Consider the following 19,145-nt stretch of genomic DNA (forward strand, 5'->3'; position numbering starts at 1 on the left):
GCTGAAGTTGGGACGCTTAACCAACTGAGCGACCCGGGTGCCCCAGAATGCAGTTTTAAGGAAGCAATTTTTAGGGGGAAAATTTCTCTACAAGAAGCACAGAAACACAGAAACAGAAGCCTTGCGGTCTCAAAAAGCAATTGATCTGGAAAAAATTAATGTTTAATAATGACACAAACTCCTGGCACCCATTAATTGGCTGGTTATTCAGAGAAGCTAACAGTGTACTAGGCATAGAAAAATATTTGAAACTGGTGTGGCAGGGTCAAGAGCTCAACCCCTGCTCCAACTTTGTGTGGTATGATCACTGCAGAATACTGCACGGGATCTGCATTTCCATGCAGCTCATGGCAGTTCCTACAACTACTATCTCATTTCCAAAGCATGACCCCAACTAAGAGCTTTGTGATGAAGCAGATTTTTTACCCATGGCTAATAAAGCAGGATCCCTAAGAGAAGATTGTTGCTGCCTATTTCTAGTCTCTATGCTTTTACTTATTTTCAAATTTACACATGTAATAACAAACAGAACTCTTTCATAATCTATAGCAAGCTACAGAACACTCCTTTTAATGAGGCTAGTAATATTTGAGCCACAAGTCCAATTAGGAATCTTAAAACATTGATTTACTTAGGGATACTATAGCTGTTCTTTTCAGACCTTGGATTTCTAAATTTTGAGACTATGCCACACTTGAATGTTCCTTTAGTCATCAAAGTGGTCACATGTGTACACATAGCTAGGTGTATGTGTGTATATAATTCTTGACACATATCATGTAATGTTACATATACATATTACACCTATGTAATACGTGAAATATGTGTGTGCATATATACATATAAAGTATATGTATACATAAAGTATATATGATGTCATCTTACCACAGCTCCAAAGAGGTGGGCAAATGAGAACACTGGAGAATGGAAAGTTCTGGTGAGTCACCCTGATTTCACCAGTAAATCCAGCAAGAGATGTCCCATCACCTCACTGCCTGTTGAGGCCCCTTTCCCATTTTGATTTAGTATTCATTGTTATGCTTCATTTCCTTTATATTTTACAAAATTTTGGAACTATGCTAAATTATGTCAGAAACCCTGGAAATATGTCTAACAGTCCACAGTTCAGAGAAGTTCAAAGGCAAAAGACATGAAAATTACATTTTAACTGCTTATTTGAAACTGTTCACACTGAAGACTAAGGAAGTGATTAACTATTATTGACCGCAACAGTGTTTTTACCCTGAAACGCCTCCCATTTTGGTGATAGAACAGACATAAAATTTACCACTTTAACCCTCTTCAAGTGTGCAGTTCTGTGGCATGAAATACATTCACACTGTTGTGCAGCCATCACCATCCATCCCCACAATTTTTTCATCTTCCTTAATAACTCTGTACCCATTAAACATGAATTCCTTACCCCCCCCCCCCCCAGGCCTGGGCAACAATTTTCCACTTTCTGGCATTAGGAACTTGACTACTATAGGAGACTCATCTCAAAGGAATCATACAATGGTTATTCTTTTGTGTCTAGCTCATTTCACTTAGCTATCATCAGGGTCCACCCACTTTTGTAGTATGTGTCTGAATTTTCACTATTTTTAAGGCTGAGTAATATTCCATGGTACATATACACCCCTCTCTTTATCCATTCATCCATCACTGCTTCTACTTTTGGGCTATTGTGAGTAAATGCTGCTGTGAACTTGGGTGTACAAATAGCTGTCTGAACCCCATCATTGGGGTATATAACCAGAAATGGATTGGAACTGCTCGATCATAGGGTATTTCTATGTTTAATTCCATTCTTACATACCTAAATGAGGAACGCAACAAATACACCAATCGAACACATTGTGTGGATTTTAATCAAGGCAGTGGAAAAACCCCATCAGATTTTCTTGCATCACACCTCACTTAACCTGTTGGAACACCTTACATCTATGAACTGACTTGAAGACGCCAAAGGCCTCCAGGCCTAGGCAAGCCTTCCAGAGCTCTTGCCACAGACCAAGCCTGAGGCTTTCCTGTTGACAGGAAACAGGACCCAGTACAGCTCCGTCTATAGAAGTGCCGAGGTCAGTCCAAACTACACCCAAAACTCAGCTCTGCAGCATCCCACAGGCACGGGTGTGGATCCTGGCATCAGAGCCCGGTAAGTATAAAACCTGAATTTTTATAAAACTAGTAACGGGAAAACAGGAAGATCAAAGAAGGTGGTGAAATCCCCATCAAGGCCAATGATTGCACAACACGTCGCTCCCTGAGGCACTTTTTTCCACCTGCTATAACACTAAAAATTAGGAATGTTTCAAGTTATTTGAGAATTCACCAATCCCAAAACTTTCCTTTATTAGAAGTTCTTCCAAGGTTTGTCAGAAATTCCCTGTTTAAGGAAGCAGGAAACTCCAAGGAATTTTAGGACTGATAGTGTAATACACGTTTGGGCAGAGCCATCATTCCCTATAATTCATCAAAAACATAGTCTAACATGCAGTTTATAGAGAAATTCTGAATGTATAATGACATGTGGAGGTACTGGGCCATAATGTGGTCAATGCTGTGGAGAAAACAATTCAGGGCCAAGCAGGTACAGTACAAGGAGTTACCCTAGGAATGGTTGGTCCCCTTTTGGGAGGGAAGAGGGGTTAAAGGGAACTGTGTGAACCAGCAAAGGAATGCAATGACCAGGAACATCTGAGGACCATGCAATGAAGGGTGAAACTGAACCTCTCTGGATGGTGACGCAAGGCTTTGCCTCTCTTCTCGCACTCCAGTTCCTCCCTTTTTTTTTTTTTCGGTTCCCCTTTTTAAGGACTTGAAATACATTTGGCCCAAGAGATTAACTGGGCTGTGCTGATCAGCGGGTAAGGTCTCCATGTACTAAAAGGTGACACACAGCTCTTCCGTCCCTCGCTCCTCTAGCCCTGTGGGACGCACACCCTGACCTCAGCAGGCTCAGTCATCTCTTTGCCCAAGAGTATGAGTGGGTCACTGCTTTGGGTTCCTCCACCAGTCAACTGTCCACAGGATGGTCAGATTCCCAGATACAGACATGAACCTCAGAAGAGGTTAAGAGGTCTCTGTTTAATGGACTGAACCTGAGCTGTATGAAATTACCCGAGCCCTGCAGCAGACTGTGATCTAACACATAACAAAGTCACGCACTTTGACTCTTGTCTGCTGCTGATCCACGTGTACAGCTTCCGAAAGGGTCTTGAAGGATGTAGGAAACCCTGGGTTCTCTAAGATCCCCATCCCAAACAGCACTCTTCAGTGTAGGGTGCAGGCTAAAGATGCATGCTCTGTTAAATGTCTTAGTGTTTTATGCAATCCTGATGCTGGGTTGGTATTCATAGCCTTATATCCCTGAAATCAATTTGTTTTAGATGTCACTGCAGAGTCATCCTCAATTCTTGATAGAAATAAAATTACATTTTCACGTAAAGGTGACAGCAACAATAACATAGACACTTAGCAAACAGTTTTTGAATTAGAACTAAATTCTAAATTATTCCCGAAAGAAACAGAATGTGTCCCTACCCATTCCTTAAGCACAAAGATATAGTTTTATTCATGCAATAATATCAGTGTTGTTCAGGGGCAACAAGATTAAGCATCTGACTTCTTGATTACCATGTCAGGATTTGTGGGATCAAGCCCTCCATTGGGCTCTGCGTTGACAGCATGGAGCCTGCTTGGGATTCTCTCTCTTCCTCTCTCTCTCTCTGCCCCTCCCCTACTTGTGCTCTCAAACAAATAAACTTAAAAATATATATAACAATGTTGTTCAACATGTAGGGCTTTCCTCTCCCTGTTTTAAGTTGAATTTCATTATGAATACCCAATATTGCCAAGTATCTAACTATTCTAATTAGATTACCTCTTAGGTTTATAAAAATAGCAAATCAATTGCTCCTCACAATTCCAGTGCAGCTCTTCCTGCCCACGGGTCTGGTCTTTGTGCTTTAATAAAAATACCTTTTTGCAATGAAAAAAAAAAAAAAAAGGCAGGGTAGGGGGAGCACCTAGCTGGCTCAGTGGGTGGAGCAAGCGACCTGATCTCAGGGTTGTGAGTTCAAGCCTGATGCTGGGTGTAGAGATTACTTGAAAATAAAATCGCAAAAAAAAAAAAAAAAAGGCAAAAATTTCTCTGACTACCACTTCAGAAATACTAATTCACACTAAGCATTCATCTAGTAACAGCATCTTAAAAGTTCCAAAGGTCTTAATACATGTCCACTCAGTGCAACAGTCTTCATCCTGCCATGGAAGCAACTACCCAACTCCGACTTATCCCCACCATGTTACAAAACAAGGCAAAGACAGAGGGAATAACATACCCTATTTTCCAGGAGACGTACAATATAAGAATAGGGTAAGCAGGTTTCCAGGTCCCCCGCCACTGTTTTATGTGCCTGTTTCATCTTCTGTCTTCCTTCCTGGGCACGATGGGACTCCTTTGATGGAAGGCAAGATGGCTGCCATCCTTCAGTTATCACAGTACTGTACCTTTAGAATGGACAGCATCAGCACTGTGATAACTGAGCCAGGGCAGCCTGTCAGTCACGGTGTCGGCCAGCACCATCCTTTCTGGGTGGCTGCACGACTTCCTCCGAAGGCTCCCGTGAAGTGAAGAACTAAAAGATCCCCTTCTGGTTTGAGATGTGGGGAAGCAAAAGAAAAGAGTAGGGTCATGGCCCAGCAAGTGGTGAGACTGAAATAGTAAAAGGCCCAGTTGAATCATATTAGAATGAAAGATGAACACAAGATGAATGCATATTAATGATGAGCAACCATGTGATTAAGCTTTCAACTCTGACAATACATCAAATATGCAGTAAGCTTCCCAGCTGTTTCAGTGTTATCTCTTCCATGCATGGATTCGCCAACTCTATCTCCCTGACCTCAATCACCCATGTAATAAATACTTAGTGAGGAACTACTCTGTTCCAAGATCTCTTCTAGATGTTCAGCAAATGCTCCTTGTCCTCAAAGTGCTCACAAACATAGCCATAATACTTCTCATGTGTCTTACATTTAATAATTTCCTAAGTGCATTCTCATTTGGTTTTCACAACAACTCACATGGGGCTGTCCATGAATTATTCATTATCACAAAAGGTTTTAGAAATAGATTACATATCATTAGCCCATTTTACAGATAAAAAACAAAAACCTGAGCGGTTAGGCGATTTACCTGAGATCATGCCCTAAGTTATGATAAACTTGGGCTCAAATCCATGTCCAATGATCAAGCCCAGGGTTTTTTTTTTCTCTACTCCAACCCGGCCATTCAACTCATCAACTGGATACACAATTTACACAAAGGGATTTCTGAAAACATTTAATTTTGGCTTCAGAGTTTTAGTTTTCTCAGTATCTCAGATCACGAAGCAGAAATTAGTGGGGATTTTATGCTTTAAGGAGAAATGCACATTAGCAAAAAAGAAAAAAAATGACTTTGATTATTCTTACTCTCAGTTCCAAGGATGTACTCAAATTGATGACACTGATGACAATTATGTACTTAGCACACCTGCAGGGTGTTTTCCACTACAGTTAATGTCAATTCTACAGTTATGGCAGTGTAAGAACCACTGACAACCTCTGGAATGCATTAAAAAAAAAAAAATCAACATACACACAGATCACTTGCTTTGAAATTATCTGTACCTTTGAGCTGTACCATGAAGTCATTTGAGGGATGATTCTTACTTTTAATAAAAAGTACAAAAAGATTCTGAAATTGGAATTCAGGCTTTAGATTGTCAACTTATTAAAACTATGATTCACTCGGTTTTTTTCCATGTCAGTCATAAGATCTCAAGTTATTTCAATATGAGTGGAACTCGACAGATATTTGAAAAATAATTATGTTTTCAATTAGGCATTTTCTCAGTTTCAATGATTCATTATATGCAAATTAGATATTAGCACTGTACTTCAAATAAGACAGATGTTATGAGTCAATTCTTTAGATGAGAAGCAGAAAACAGGAGTACAGTGACTTTATGCACTATGAAACTGACCTTATCTTCAGAAAAGTAGCATCCAATGAAATAATCCACCTTCACACAAATTAAAACATTCTCTAAATATCTAAAACTCAAGGAGGTCACAATGCCTAGGTTTTAGCCAACTGATGTAATACAGAGTTGAAACACGAGAGGGCAACGAAGCTTAAAAAAAAAAGTTGGATCTCGTAACCTTAGGTTCCTGGAAATAGCTGCACATTTTCACCCAAATTATAAACATCTGTTACATGAACAAAGATATTGTGATTACTTGAGAATAAAATTTTAGATAGCTGATCTGTCAAAGAGGATAAAAAGATTACCACCTAACATTTCCTGGATACCAGTTCTGTCAGTCCGGAAAAGAGGAGTACTTACTCTGAGACACTGAAGGGTGCACAAGTTATGGGAACAAATAAGCAGCCTTGATATACTTAGTGGTGAATAGACTGTTCTACACAAGGTTCAGTATTAATGTAACTGAACATCTAAATGTGAAGTACGCCAAGATGAACTTAGTTCGTATTGTACTGCAAAGCTGAAATTCACTTTATTTAGCCAAGACCAAAATCCACATAACTAAACATTACTGGCACATTACATAAAAGATATTTTCTTATTTTTCTCTCACTTTATTTGTCTAAACTGGGATCAAAAAATAAAACACACACACACACAAACAAAAAAAAACAACACCTCACAGACCAAGTGATAAAAAGCAAATTGTCATTATACTGTGAGTGGTTACTTACACTAATGCTCTCAGAATAATTCTAAAGCAGTTTCAAGGAAGAAAAATATGGGTTATTGTATTTTATAAATACTGATAAATAAACTTCAGAGATGCAAAGTCTTATTTCTTCTTGGAAATTATTCTTTATAAATGTCCATTTTAAAAAAATCAAATCTGAAACATTTCTTTCTCAAGAGATTTTTCTTACAAAAATGGAACTGTTTTAATATTAAAACAAGTGACTGCAGGTACTCATGCTACATACCAAACTATACTGCAAAGTAAAAGAAGAAACAAAATAGTGATGTTTCCTACCGAGATCAAATTGATTTTAAAGTTCTATGATAAAAATGATGCAAACTGAGAACAATTTCTTCATGATGCATGCACCAAATATTATCAATAAATTAAGTACTTGTGGCAAACTGGTATAGTAAAGAACTTGCTTTTAAATATTGCAGAGTACTGGGGCGGCTGGGAGGTTCAGTCAGTTAACCATCTGACTATTGGTTTCAGTCCCAGGTCACGATCTCACCGTTTGTGAGTTCAAGCCCTGAATCGGGTCTGCAGCTGGCAGTGCAGAGCCTGCATGGGATTCTCTCCCTCTTCTCTCTCGCTGCCCTTACCCCACTCAGACTCTCTCTCAAAATAAATAAACAAAATCAATCAATCAATCTTGGGGAGTATAAATGAACATACAAAGAACATGTCACATCTCTCTTACCTGTAGACCAAAAATGAAAATATGATTTTAAACCTTTAAATATCTGAGTAAATAACTGGAGGCACCATAAAATAAGCTGCTGACAATGCAAAGTATTTACAAAACACTTCAAACACAATAGTTTAAATAAGATTGTTTAATTAAATCCACCAGGCTTTTACTAAAGTGTGACTTTTTTTCCAATTTGAAAACCGAAATCCAACTCAATGTTATAAAATGTGTATATCTGACCCAACTGTGATGTTATAAAAATTTACTATCAACAAAAAATGCTCAAATATCAATTACTGCTTTGTTAGAAGTACAGGAATGTACACATGCATATCACTGCAAAGCTCTGCTGTATCCACACTTTTTAAAAACTAACTTCTGCTAGAGATTATTAGGAGACCTAGAGTGAGGGAATTACAGGTATTTTTTTTTTAAGGAGAAAAGAAACTGGCTAAAAAGGCAAAGAGAAGTCAAGGACCACTGCCCTGTGCAATGTCCACCCTGATTCTCACAGAGAAGCATTAACTGGGAGGCATTATAAAGGGAGTGTCATGTTTTACCAAACACTTCCAGCACTGACCTCCAAGTCCTCTCCTACCACATAACCCCAAGAGATCCATCTCAAGGAAAAGACCTATCAAAGAAGTATGTACACAATAACACAGAGAAAGAAAGAACATGCTTTCTTATTTAACGGGGATTTTAGTCCAAAAAAGCTACAGGAGACTAAAAATTTACAAATAAATGGGATTATCCCATAAATTCTATCATTAACCTTTTCCTCGTAACACACACACTCCACATACACACTTTTAGTCCAAGTGTCTATTCCAGTTATTTTGCTTTCTGATTTTGCTCTAGATTCCATTTTTTTCCCCAGAGTTTAGATTTTAAAGTCCGCTCACAAGTCCGTTTTATTCTGATTTCACCTCTGTATTAAATCTTTTTAAAATAACTATTCAAAATGATCTACCTAAGCTAACCATCTCTAAACACCCTGTCCCTAATTAATCTATGACTTCCTCATTATTACAGCACTGCCATGTAAAAATGCCGGGTCTTAGATTTTGAAATTCCCTGAAGGGCCAACTAACAGGGGCAATACCAAAGACTTTCACTGACCTCAAGTTCTAGAACGCTGAGCCGTTCCAGAAACACAATTAAACTCCTCTTTTCTGCAGAGTCCACCATTCTCAGAGCTTTTAGTCCTGCATCTGTAAAATAAACACATTTCTACTTGTAACATATGCCACAGTGGTACTGCACTCATTATTAATATTAAACACTATTTCTTATACGGGCACACCTTGGAGGCATTACATGTCCAGTTCTAGACCACCGCACTAAAGTATCGCCAACAAAAGGAGTCAAAAGAATTTTTTGGTTTCCCAGTACACAAAAAGGTTATGTTTTTTAAAAAAAAAAATTGTAACGTTTATTTATTATTGAGACAGAGAGACACAGAGCATGAGCAAGGGAGGGGTAGAGAGAGGGGGAGACATAGAATCTGAAGCAGGCTCCAGGCTCTGAGCTGTCAGCACAGAGCCCAACGCAGGACTCGAACTCACAAACCACGAGATCATGACCTGAGCCGAACTCGGTCACTGAACCAACTGAGCCACCCAGGCACCCCCAGAAAGGTTATGTTTATGCTACGCAGTAGCCTATAAAGTGTATGATGGCATTATGTCTAAAGAAACCATGTACATACTTTAATTAAAAAGTACTTTGCCAAAAAAATGGGGCGCCTGTGTGGTTCAGTCAGTTAAGCGTCTGACTTTGGCTCAGGTCATGATCTCACGGCTTGTGGGTTCAAGCCCCATGTCAGGCTCTGTGCTGAGAACTCAGAGCCTGGAGCCTGCTTCAGATTCTGTGTCTCCCTCTCTCTGCCTCTCCCCCACTCATGCTCTGTCTCTTTCTCTCAAAAATTAAAAAAATAAATCACTTTGCCAAAAAATGACTATCGTCTGAGCTTTCTGCAAGTCACATTCACTAATCACCATAACAGATATAATAAGGAAAAATTGTGAGAATTACCAAAACGTGACATAAGAGACACAAAGTGAGCAAACGCTGTTGGAAAAACGGTGCCAACGGACTTGCCCAACACAAGATTGCCACAAACCTTCAATCTGTAAAAACCACAGTATCTTTGAAGCACCATAAAATGAGGCATGCCTGTACTGTAATTTAATTTGGCACGGCTTATAATTATTTCTTCCAATCAGCAGTATTGTTCCTAAGGTCAGAGATTGTTTTCTTCACGTCACTTCAAGACACTAATCACTCCTTTCCACAAAGTGCAAGCTCAACAGGTATTTGATTAACTGAACCTCATCACTTCCTAAGGATTCTCTAAATAGATTATCAACAAAAGTGTATGTTTAATTCCAGCTTCTATCTGTATGATCTTAAGCAAGGTACATGACTTTCTGTCATCTGTAAGAGGAGGGGATTGTTATTTAAATGGCTCCTAAGTTCCTTCCAGTGCCATTAGCGAATCTCATTAGACACAACCAACCACCAAAGACAGCACTATCTCCATCTAGGTCATCATTATACTTTTTTCGGACGTAAGGGGTCAGCAGTCTTGTGGGCCCAATTACCACCAGTGGAGCTAGGATGGGGGGATGAGGGGGTGGAGGAGAGAAAGTAAATGAAGGAGTAAGAGAAAACAAATGAGTGGTATCACTAAAATGCCACCAGGTGTCACAATTGTTACTGTGTCACTTACTGTTCTCTGATAGAGTTTGGTATGCACAGGCATCTTTTAAAACAGCACCTAGAGCCAGATGTGTGGTATCTAAATTTCACCATGACACTCCCACTAGCCTTTCTGGTCCCCTGCATGCTTGTATTGACCTTCCTGAGTAGGGCATGCCTCCCACATAGAAATCTGCAAAGCATTCACTATTAGGTCTTATGTACTAAAATAATTGACTATTGGGGTCCCCAAATTTCCACATGGAAAACAGCAAGGGGAAGTAGAGATTTCATTCAGTCATCTCTTCTGAAATTAATCCATGGACCAAAAGGAGCAATGTTATAAGCCAGTATTGTCCAGGAAAAGTAAAATGCAAACCATATTATGTATTTTTAAATATTTTAGTAACCATATTTTAAAAAAATTTTTAAACAGGTTAAATTAGCTTTAACAATGTATTTCTAAATGAAATATCCAAAATAGTATCATTTGAACATGTAATCAATGTAAAAATTATCCATGGCTATTTTACTTTCTTTGTAGGAAGTCTTTGAAAATGAGAATGTAACTTATACTTACGTCACATCTCAATTTAAACACTAAATTTTCATCAGAAGTACTTAATCTACACTTAGATTTCATGTTTTACAGTTTAAAAAGGTGATGCATATGCACAAGTTGTTTCCAAACATATTTAAGTTTTCCAATAACTGAATCAAGTATCAACTTTAAGAATTTACTGGAATTTGAAGTTCAGTTCATTATCACAGCCAGACTGCAGGTGCTTGACAGGGATATGGAGCTAGTGGCTACTGCATTAATGCAGTTACAGGCAACCCTGTGTCGCCTCGATTTTTTAAAACATGAACCAGATCAGAAGACGTTACCTCTCCAACTAGCAAGTCCTTCTACGACACCCACCAGATGCTCAACTTAATGCCAAGTATTCTCTGCCCCACTACTCATCCTTAAATTGTCAATACTTCAGTGATAATCACTTATCAAGCAGCCCTTCCCAGAGACTGAACAATACTTTTCGCTCAGAGAGAAAGGCACATCTCAATTCAGGAAAAGAATGGAGACACTGACATTCAGAGATATGCAGTTCAGTTCCAAGGTAAAGGTGGAAAATCCTGACATGGTTACTTCTTTGTCAAGGATGTTTGTCCCCCGCAAAAGTTAGTCATTGTTTATGATGAGCCTCTCATGACAGCTGTCACTGCACGCACCCTCACATCCTTCATCTTCCTCAAATGCTCCCTCCTAGCCTGCCTCCACAGTCTCCTTGATCTCTAGCAGACTTTTAGAGAACACTCTAGGAGCCCCACTTTAATTCATTCTTAAAAGTACTTGTTATTGTTGACACACCGAAACATATGAATAATTCAGTAAAAGAATCTCGAACCAGCCTATTAATCATTCATTGGTCTAGGTATCCAAATTATCTTGAGAAAAGTTTTTTTTTTAATACGCATGGTAAGTATCCCCTCCACTCTTCCCCAAAGGAACCAATTACAAATACTACAGTTCCCTCCCTAGGTCAAAGTTCAGTGTTGCTCCTGCAGCTGATTTAAAAGTTGATCTTCTAAAGGAGCTGGATTCCTAAGATAGTTCTATTTTGAGCCTTCTTCCTGTTCTGAAGCTAAAGTTGGAAGGGCTTAGGTGGTGATGTCATGAAAGAGAAACTGTTGACTTTTACAAAAGGGTCTTCAGCAGCTCGGGGCTGCTCATATGATAGAACCTGGTGGCGGAGTGGGGGGGATGTTCATTTATCATCTCTTTCCTTTCCCTTCCCTTCCTTGTGAGTCCCAATTATTATTTAGCCAGCAAGAAAACAAGTTCAAATAAGCGTGCAAACATATTTACATGTTTTACTCAAAAACGAAGACTGAGAAGGAAAATGCCTCATGCTGGGGAATAATGGTGACCACCTGCTTCTCCACTCTTCATCCCTACCTTCCCAAGGACCCACCACAGGACTACGGGCAGGAAGGGTAGGAGAGACAGCTGGTGAGAAGAATCAACGGATTATTATAAATCTAGGAGGATTGGAAAGGAAAATGCTGGTGGGGATATTCAAGACTGAAAGGAGACCCTTGGGTCCCTTCTCTGCCGCTGCTTTCTCCTCCCTTTTGGAATGGTTGGGTTTGGGACTGGGTGTGTCTTCTGCTTGGGAGGCGTGTTTGGCTCTGAAGAACCAAGAGGGGCCAGGGTGGGGCCCAGGGAAAGGGAGCCAGAGACAGGCTGCTTTAGGCCGGATTCTGGGCTAAGCTCTTAGGGAAAGAAAAAAAGGGGCTGTGAGGAGAGAGCAGACAATTCCATTACACTACCTGGTGGGGAACAAATAACAGCACTGACCGAAGGAGGTCATCTCTCTCCATCTAAAGCCAGCAGTTGGCTAGTGGGGTGCAGGTCCAGAGGGAAGAGAAAATCTCAACACATCTGTAAACCACAACTTGCCTGGGTAGGGAGACGGATGTGCCCAGTGCAATCAGCAGGTGAAAGAAGCACTTTCTGGTCAATCCTGGGATGGGGGATTAGCTAAGAACTCTGGGGAACACGGGATTCTTTGGTTTTTCAGCTCACCTCTCCTCCAAAGCGAGAATAAGCACAGGTGTGGTCCTTCTCCAAAAAGGTGGCAGCTGGCATGCGGGTAGCTGAGTGAGGGAAAAGATTCCTTGGCCCGGGAAGGCAGGGAGAAGCCGTGGGTTCAGTTGCGGCCAGGAGCAGGCGATCTCCAAGTCCCTTCCCCCTTCTTGAAAACCGAACAGGACCGGCAGAAATTACAACGCACCCCACCCCCCAATAATGTTTCTAATAAAAGAAACACCCTCCCATGCCTACTTAAAAAAACTGCACTCTCTGGTTGATGGAAATAAACAGGTGAACCCGGAGAGAAGCGGGAAAAGACTGGAGATGGGAGAAAGAACGTACCGAGAAATCGAGGCTTCCTCGCCCTCCCTGCACACCCCCTCCCCTCCAGCCCGGGAGAATCTGCGTGGCAGGTTGCAAGCTAAAAATGCCACACTGACAGACATCCCCCTCCCCGCCTCGCGTCCATTCTCCCTCCTACCCTAGGGTCCAGCGTCCCGGCCTCGTGGTAGCGTCCGGTCCCTGGACGCCGCGCGGGGCTCCCCCTCACCCCGGACCGCCGCCGCCGCGGGGACTCCGTTCTTCCTCTCTCCTCCCTCCCTCCTCCTCCGCCTCCTCCTCGCAGACTCCTCCCGCCGGATCCTTCATGTAAACAACATCCAGGCTCTATTTACAGTCGCCGCCGGACGGCGAGGAACCCACGCCAGCACCCTAGAAGAAGGCGGGGGTGGGGGAAAAGCGAGTGCGCAACATCTACACACGCACCCCGCCCCGCCCCTCCGCGCCGCTCCCCTCCGAGGGGCCGGAGCGGGGCGTCTGGGGCCACCCGCGCCCTCACCCGACCTGCGCCGCTCCACGCACCCCAGCGAGGGCCGGAGGACAACCGCGGAAATGCCCAGGGGCGAGGCCGCCCCCCCCCACACACACACACACAACCCCCCAGGAAAAACACACACGCCTCAACAACAACAAACCCAGCCCGGTAACACACGCTCGAAGTCCGGGAGGGAGTGCGGAGCCCAGGCCCGCCCCGTGCCACCGCCCTAGCGCCCGCTGCCTACCCCGCGGCGGCGAACTGCTTGCGGTCCGGGGAGGCGGCTGAAGGCAGGCGCCCAGCGCCGGGCAGCGGCGCGCCCTCGGCCCCCGCCGCCACCCGGCCCGCCCTCGGCCCGCCCCCCGCGCGGGCGCCGAGCCGGCCGAGCCCCGCGGCTGCGTGTGCGTGTGCGCGCGCGCCGCGGCCAGCTTCACAGGAACGGCTCTCGTCGCCCCCGCCGCTTCCCGCGTCCCCGGCCGGCTCCGGCGCGCCGCCACACCGCGCCAGGAGCGCAGCGGCCAGCGCTCCGCCGCGGCGCACGGGCGCGCACACGGACGCAGACCCTCGGCGGCACGGAGCCCCGCGCGGTCGCTTGCGGCCCGCCGGCGCCCGGTCCCGCGCGCGCCCGGCCGCCCCCGCGCCCGGCCCGCCGCCCCCCACGCCCACCTGCGCCCCCGGGGGTCCTGGGCCCCCCCTTCCTTTGTTCTTCCCGCTATTTGCATGAGGATTATCTAATGACGCAGCAAGGCTCGCCACAACGTGACCGTCGCCATTTTTCTGTTTTTATTCTATCTCTGCCATGTGATAGATGGGGGGGGGGGGGGGAGGGTTTGGAAAAGGGAGAGAGACAGGTTTAAAAAAAAAAAAAAACTTCCGGGTCTCATGACCGGGAAGGGAGAAAAACAAAAGGGAGACGAGACGCAACTCCTGGGGAAGGATACGTGTGTGTGTGTGTGTGTGTGTGTGTGTGTGTGTACGCGCGTGCGCGTGTGTGTGTGTGTGTGTGTACGCGCGCGCACACGCGCGCCCTTCTCTCTTCTGGTCCTAGAAGGGAGGCTCCCGCAGCGGACAGGGAGCATCCTCCCATCTAGGGAGCCCAGTGACCCCGTGGGTCCAGGTCGCACCCTCTAGCTGTGGCGAAGCGCGTCGTGGTCCCACAGTCGCTGCAAAAGCTCCGCGAAGCTGTCAGCTTGATCCCTTCTGGCCGCCTCCACTTGGTCTTCCACCCTGGAGCTCGCGCCTTCGCTCCCAGGCGGGTGTAAGGTTCTGGGTTACGTTCAGGGAAGTCTCAGCATAAACGGAGGAAATAATAAAGTTTAAAGGCTACTGGATTTCCTGAGTTTTAAGATAGTTTGTCTCGATGCTGTTGTTTATGACAACCGCGTGGCAACGCCAGACAGAATTTAATATTCCTTGGAATCCTTCCTTTCTCAACCCCCTTTTCTCTCCCCAAAGCCGGACACACCCTTACGTGGTGTTCCAAGGGGGGGGTGGGGGGGGGTAGTTATGTGGGGACGGATCATTCGTCATGGCTTGATTTATTTTGTAAGAAATTTTTAGTAAGTGATTTTTCAGGGCCAGGGAGCATTGTTTTAAGACAGTTGCGTGCAGCAAGGTGGATTCGTGTTACACTGATCGTATTCACATTTGGAGGACGTGATAGACATGTCATTCTCTCCCAAGTCTCGTGTTCACGGTTGCTGGAAAAAACAAAGTATGTGGGAGCCACATTTTTCAGTGAGATATAAATTTTTTTTGTTTACTACTGTATTTCCTTTAGGCACTTTCACTTTTGTTTCTCTTGAGTTTCCTTTCTGGTTTCTTGTCTCAATTTCACAATTCGGTGCAGAAATGGACTTTAGAATCTACTAGGGTTCCTCGCTTCACAGGCGTAGAAACAAGGCCCCGAGCAATGATGCAAGTTGCGCCAGGTCACATAATTAATTAGGGCGGAGCTTGGACTGAGCCTTGCTCACCTGATAGCTCTGTTAGAGGGGTGGAGATGGAGGGTGGGGGATGGTTAGGGAGTGGGGGGAGGTGCTTAGTAGTGTTTGGCAGCCACTCTGCTCTGTAAAATTAATATCCTGGAAATTAAAGATGGAGAACACGACCAGATCATTACCTTCTTGGGACTGATGTGAACTGATTGCTTCTTCAAAACCCCCTTTCTTGTGTTTTGCCTCAACTACCTCTGTTAATTCAGATTTCACTTCGCTTCCCACCCCCCCAGAGTTGGTCATCTCACTGAACAACCTTACATGATAGTTATGAATTATTTCTATTAGAATCGCAGAGAAGATCACTGCCCCTTTGTCCACCCACTGTATCCTTTCAATATTTATTTCATGGTGCCCTTCACACTAAAGCTTACAGTTGCTGTATCTCCCTGAACTGAAGTGTAAGCTTTGAGGGCCAGGGCCATGCCATGTTAATTTTATATTTCTCATGGTTAGCACGCCGCCTGGCAATGAATAAGTAAATTAAGGCCTGATGAGGATTTTTTTTCCAGTAATTCCATCCTAACCATCTCTAGAAAAGTCCTACCATGTTCTTGGTGAAGGCAGAACACCAAAGATGCCTTTTGATTCTTACACTTTGCAGACCATCTTTGACAGACTTGTTATTTACAGAGCCAAGCAAAACATAATTTGTTTTCTCATTTTTTTTAAAACAAATTCTTTCAACCCTCTTTTTACCATGTTTGGTTCCTCTTCTACAAATTCCTTCTAATCCATACAATTGATTATGCCAATACTTGCCTTTTAACTTTTGCTTTCACAGATCCAAAAGGTTGATAAAGTCAAAACTATGATTTAACCCTGCTCGGCAATTGGTTAAATCAAATGGCTGAATTCAATGACCAAAGACAGCATTCTTATTGAGACTGATTCTTCCTGGAACACAGTGGGGAGGCTGGCAGTTGAGCAGTATGAAGAGGGCTGCTGAAAAGATCTCATCATGGACAAAAGTGCACATTTGTACTTTAAAAGACTGGAGAATAATTGATATATGCAATCATATTGATAGCTGAGAGGAGAGTCTGGATTGTCACAGATGAGTTCATACACATGCAGACCAATGAGCTTTCATCGCATGTCTGAACATAAACTACAAGTATTTCTTTGGATGGGGCAAATGAAATTGGTATTACTGATGGTAACATCTAAAGTTTCATCCCAGATAATAACAGTATGATAGTCGTTTTAAGTGTAACAACATTACCTTCCAGCAAGGTGGAGATGGACCCTAATTATACGTAAAGTCACATGCTCCCTTAAGTACAAAGCCGAACAGAGAAAAAAGGAACATAGATCAAAAATACAAGAAATACCTCCATGTTTCTTCCAGACATGTACACTCACACATAATTATAAAGATCAAACTTTAGTCCTCTAGGGAACTACATGGTTGCTGATTAAAGTAGAGCTCTTATAGGCACTCTAACAATATATTCTTTATCTCTCCAATATACACAAAAAAATGACAATTCCTGGGGTGCCTGGGTGGCTCAGTCCGTTAAGCGTCTGACTTCAGCTCAGGTCATGATCTCATGATTTGTGAGTTCAAGCCCCACGTCATCGGGCTCTACTGACAGCTCAGAGCCTGGAGCCTGCTTCAGATTCTGTGTCTCCTTGTCTCCCTCCCTCTCTCTCTGTCTGTCTGTCTCTCTCTCTCAAAAATAAATAAATATAAATACATAAATTAAATGACAGTTCCTGGTGTGTGGAATTCCTGGGCTTTGGACTCAGGTTCTTGATCTCAGCTCTGCCTATCTATTAGCTGTGTCATCCTGGGCAATTTTCTCATCAGCTCTGTTTCTTTACTCATAAAACGAACATAATGTCACCTAGCTCAAAGAGAAGCTTTTAGGATTGAAACTTAATCAGAATTTAATGAAATATACATAAAGCCCCCACCCTGGTATGATGCTTAGAACATAATCTTCAATAACAGGTGGCTGTAGGGGCGCCTGGGTGGCTCAGTCGGTTAAGCGTCCGACTTCGTCTCAGGTCACAATCTCACAGTTCGTGAGTTCGAGCCCCGCATCGAGCTCTGTGCTGACAGCTCAGAGCCTGGAGCCTGTTTCATATTCTGTGTCTCCCTCTCTCTGACCCTCCCCCGTTCATGCTCTGTCTCTCTCTGTCTCAAAAATAAATAAACATTAAAAAAAATTAAAAAAAAAATAACAGGTGGCTGTAATAATTTTTTAAGTTGTATTTTTATTTACACCATATATTTCCTAGAATTACTCTTTTCCTTGTGGCTTCCTGCTCTTGAAAATTCAACAAACCGGGGGCACCTGGGTGGCTCAGTTGGTTAAGTGTCCAACTCTTGATTTCAGCTCAGGTCATGATCTCAGGCTTTTGAGATGGAACCCTCGTCAGGCTCTGTGTTGGACATAAAGCCTACTTGGAATTCTCTCTTTCACTCTCTCTCTGCCCCTCTCCTCTAAAAAAATTCCACAAATCTCATATTAACGACAGTTCTTTGACTATGAAGATAAATACATCCTGCCCTCAGGAAGTTCACACTTTAGCCTTCGAAAAATACATAGAAAACTAACTATACTGATACTGGTGGACCAAAGACAAACACTTGACTTGTACTACTTTATGATGATCTAACTGTGAAGCATTTACATAAGATCTGTCTTCACGAATACGCAAACAATGACAAAGCTTATGGAAACCCAAGCAATGACAAAGCTTATCGGGAGAGGAAAATGCCAAAAGACAAACACAAAAACAAAAACAAGCCAAAAACCCCCAAACCCTCACATTTTCACATACATGACGATGATTACCTTCAAAATCCCATCCAATCAGACGATTCTGCAACTTTTGAAAACAGTTTTCTTGTCCAGTATAAGAGGCAGGATTCTTTTGCATTTGTGTGAAAACTATGCCAGATTGTACCTTTGAAACAATGTTGGAGAAGTGTAGTTAATAGAAAGCACTTCTGGTTGTTAATTAGTTAGGCCACTGTAATCAAGAACTATTTTCTGAGAAACTTATTCCCAGTCCTGGGTCAGGTGCTAAGGAAACAAAGGTGATGAAGATACAGACTTTGCCCTTAAGAAACTCATTCACAAATGTTTATCGGCTACTACTGGGGATGCAGTGGTGAAAAAGATATTGAGCTTACTAGCATGAGATTGATACATACATGTTATCTTTACGGCTCCCTTAAGAAGTCTTTGATTGACACAGGGTTTGGGCAAGGCAAAAAAATATATACTCCACCCCCCCCCCCGCGACCCCCAGAACAGCCTTTGTTCCTCAAAACAAAGAGTAACTCTTGAAAAAAAAAAGTTTGGTCTGTGCAGCCTGAGTGAACCTTGGAATTTCACCAGCACTAGGCAGAATTGCGAAGTGAATGAAGTTAAATTCAATTCTCCTGGAGTCTAGGCTATTTAAAGAGCTTTCTGGTCTCTCAGTTCCTGAAGCTCTGAACTCTGCTTTGTTCTCCAAAGGTTGATTCTAAGATGCAAACCTGACTGTATTACTCCCCTGCACAAAAACTTTCCTGGCTCCCCGTTGTCTGCCAAGCATGGCACACAAGACCCT

General features: G+C 43.0%; 1 protein-coding gene across 4 annotated transcripts in view; it reads right to left on the minus strand.

Moving 5' to 3' along the window:
- The window catches only part of JAK1 (Janus kinase 1), a 246,903-nt gene extending 232,547 nt beyond the window's left edge, over positions 1–14,356 (minus strand). Inside the window, exons 1-3 of one of the 4 annotated variants that reach the window (XM_045477687.1) lie at positions 14,245–14,356; positions 12,759–12,829; positions 8,591–8,682 (exon numbers count right to left, since the gene is read on the minus strand). The gene's annotated coding sequence lies outside the window, so the exon portion shown is untranslated. Of the gene's footprint in view, positions 1–8,590; positions 8,683–12,758; positions 12,928–13,245; positions 13,373–14,244 lie in introns of those variants that run through there. The other 3 variants (XM_045477686.1, XM_045477692.1, XM_045477691.1) reach the window with 3 other exon arrangements.
- Between the last annotated feature and the right edge of the window lie 4,789 nt (positions 14,357–19,145).

Source organism: Leopardus geoffroyi, chromosome C1, assembly GCF_018350155.1.
Source record: "Leopardus geoffroyi isolate Oge1 chromosome C1, O.geoffroyi_Oge1_pat1.0, whole genome shotgun sequence".
Taxonomy (NCBI): Eukaryota; Metazoa; Chordata; class Mammalia; order Carnivora; family Felidae; genus Leopardus; species Leopardus geoffroyi.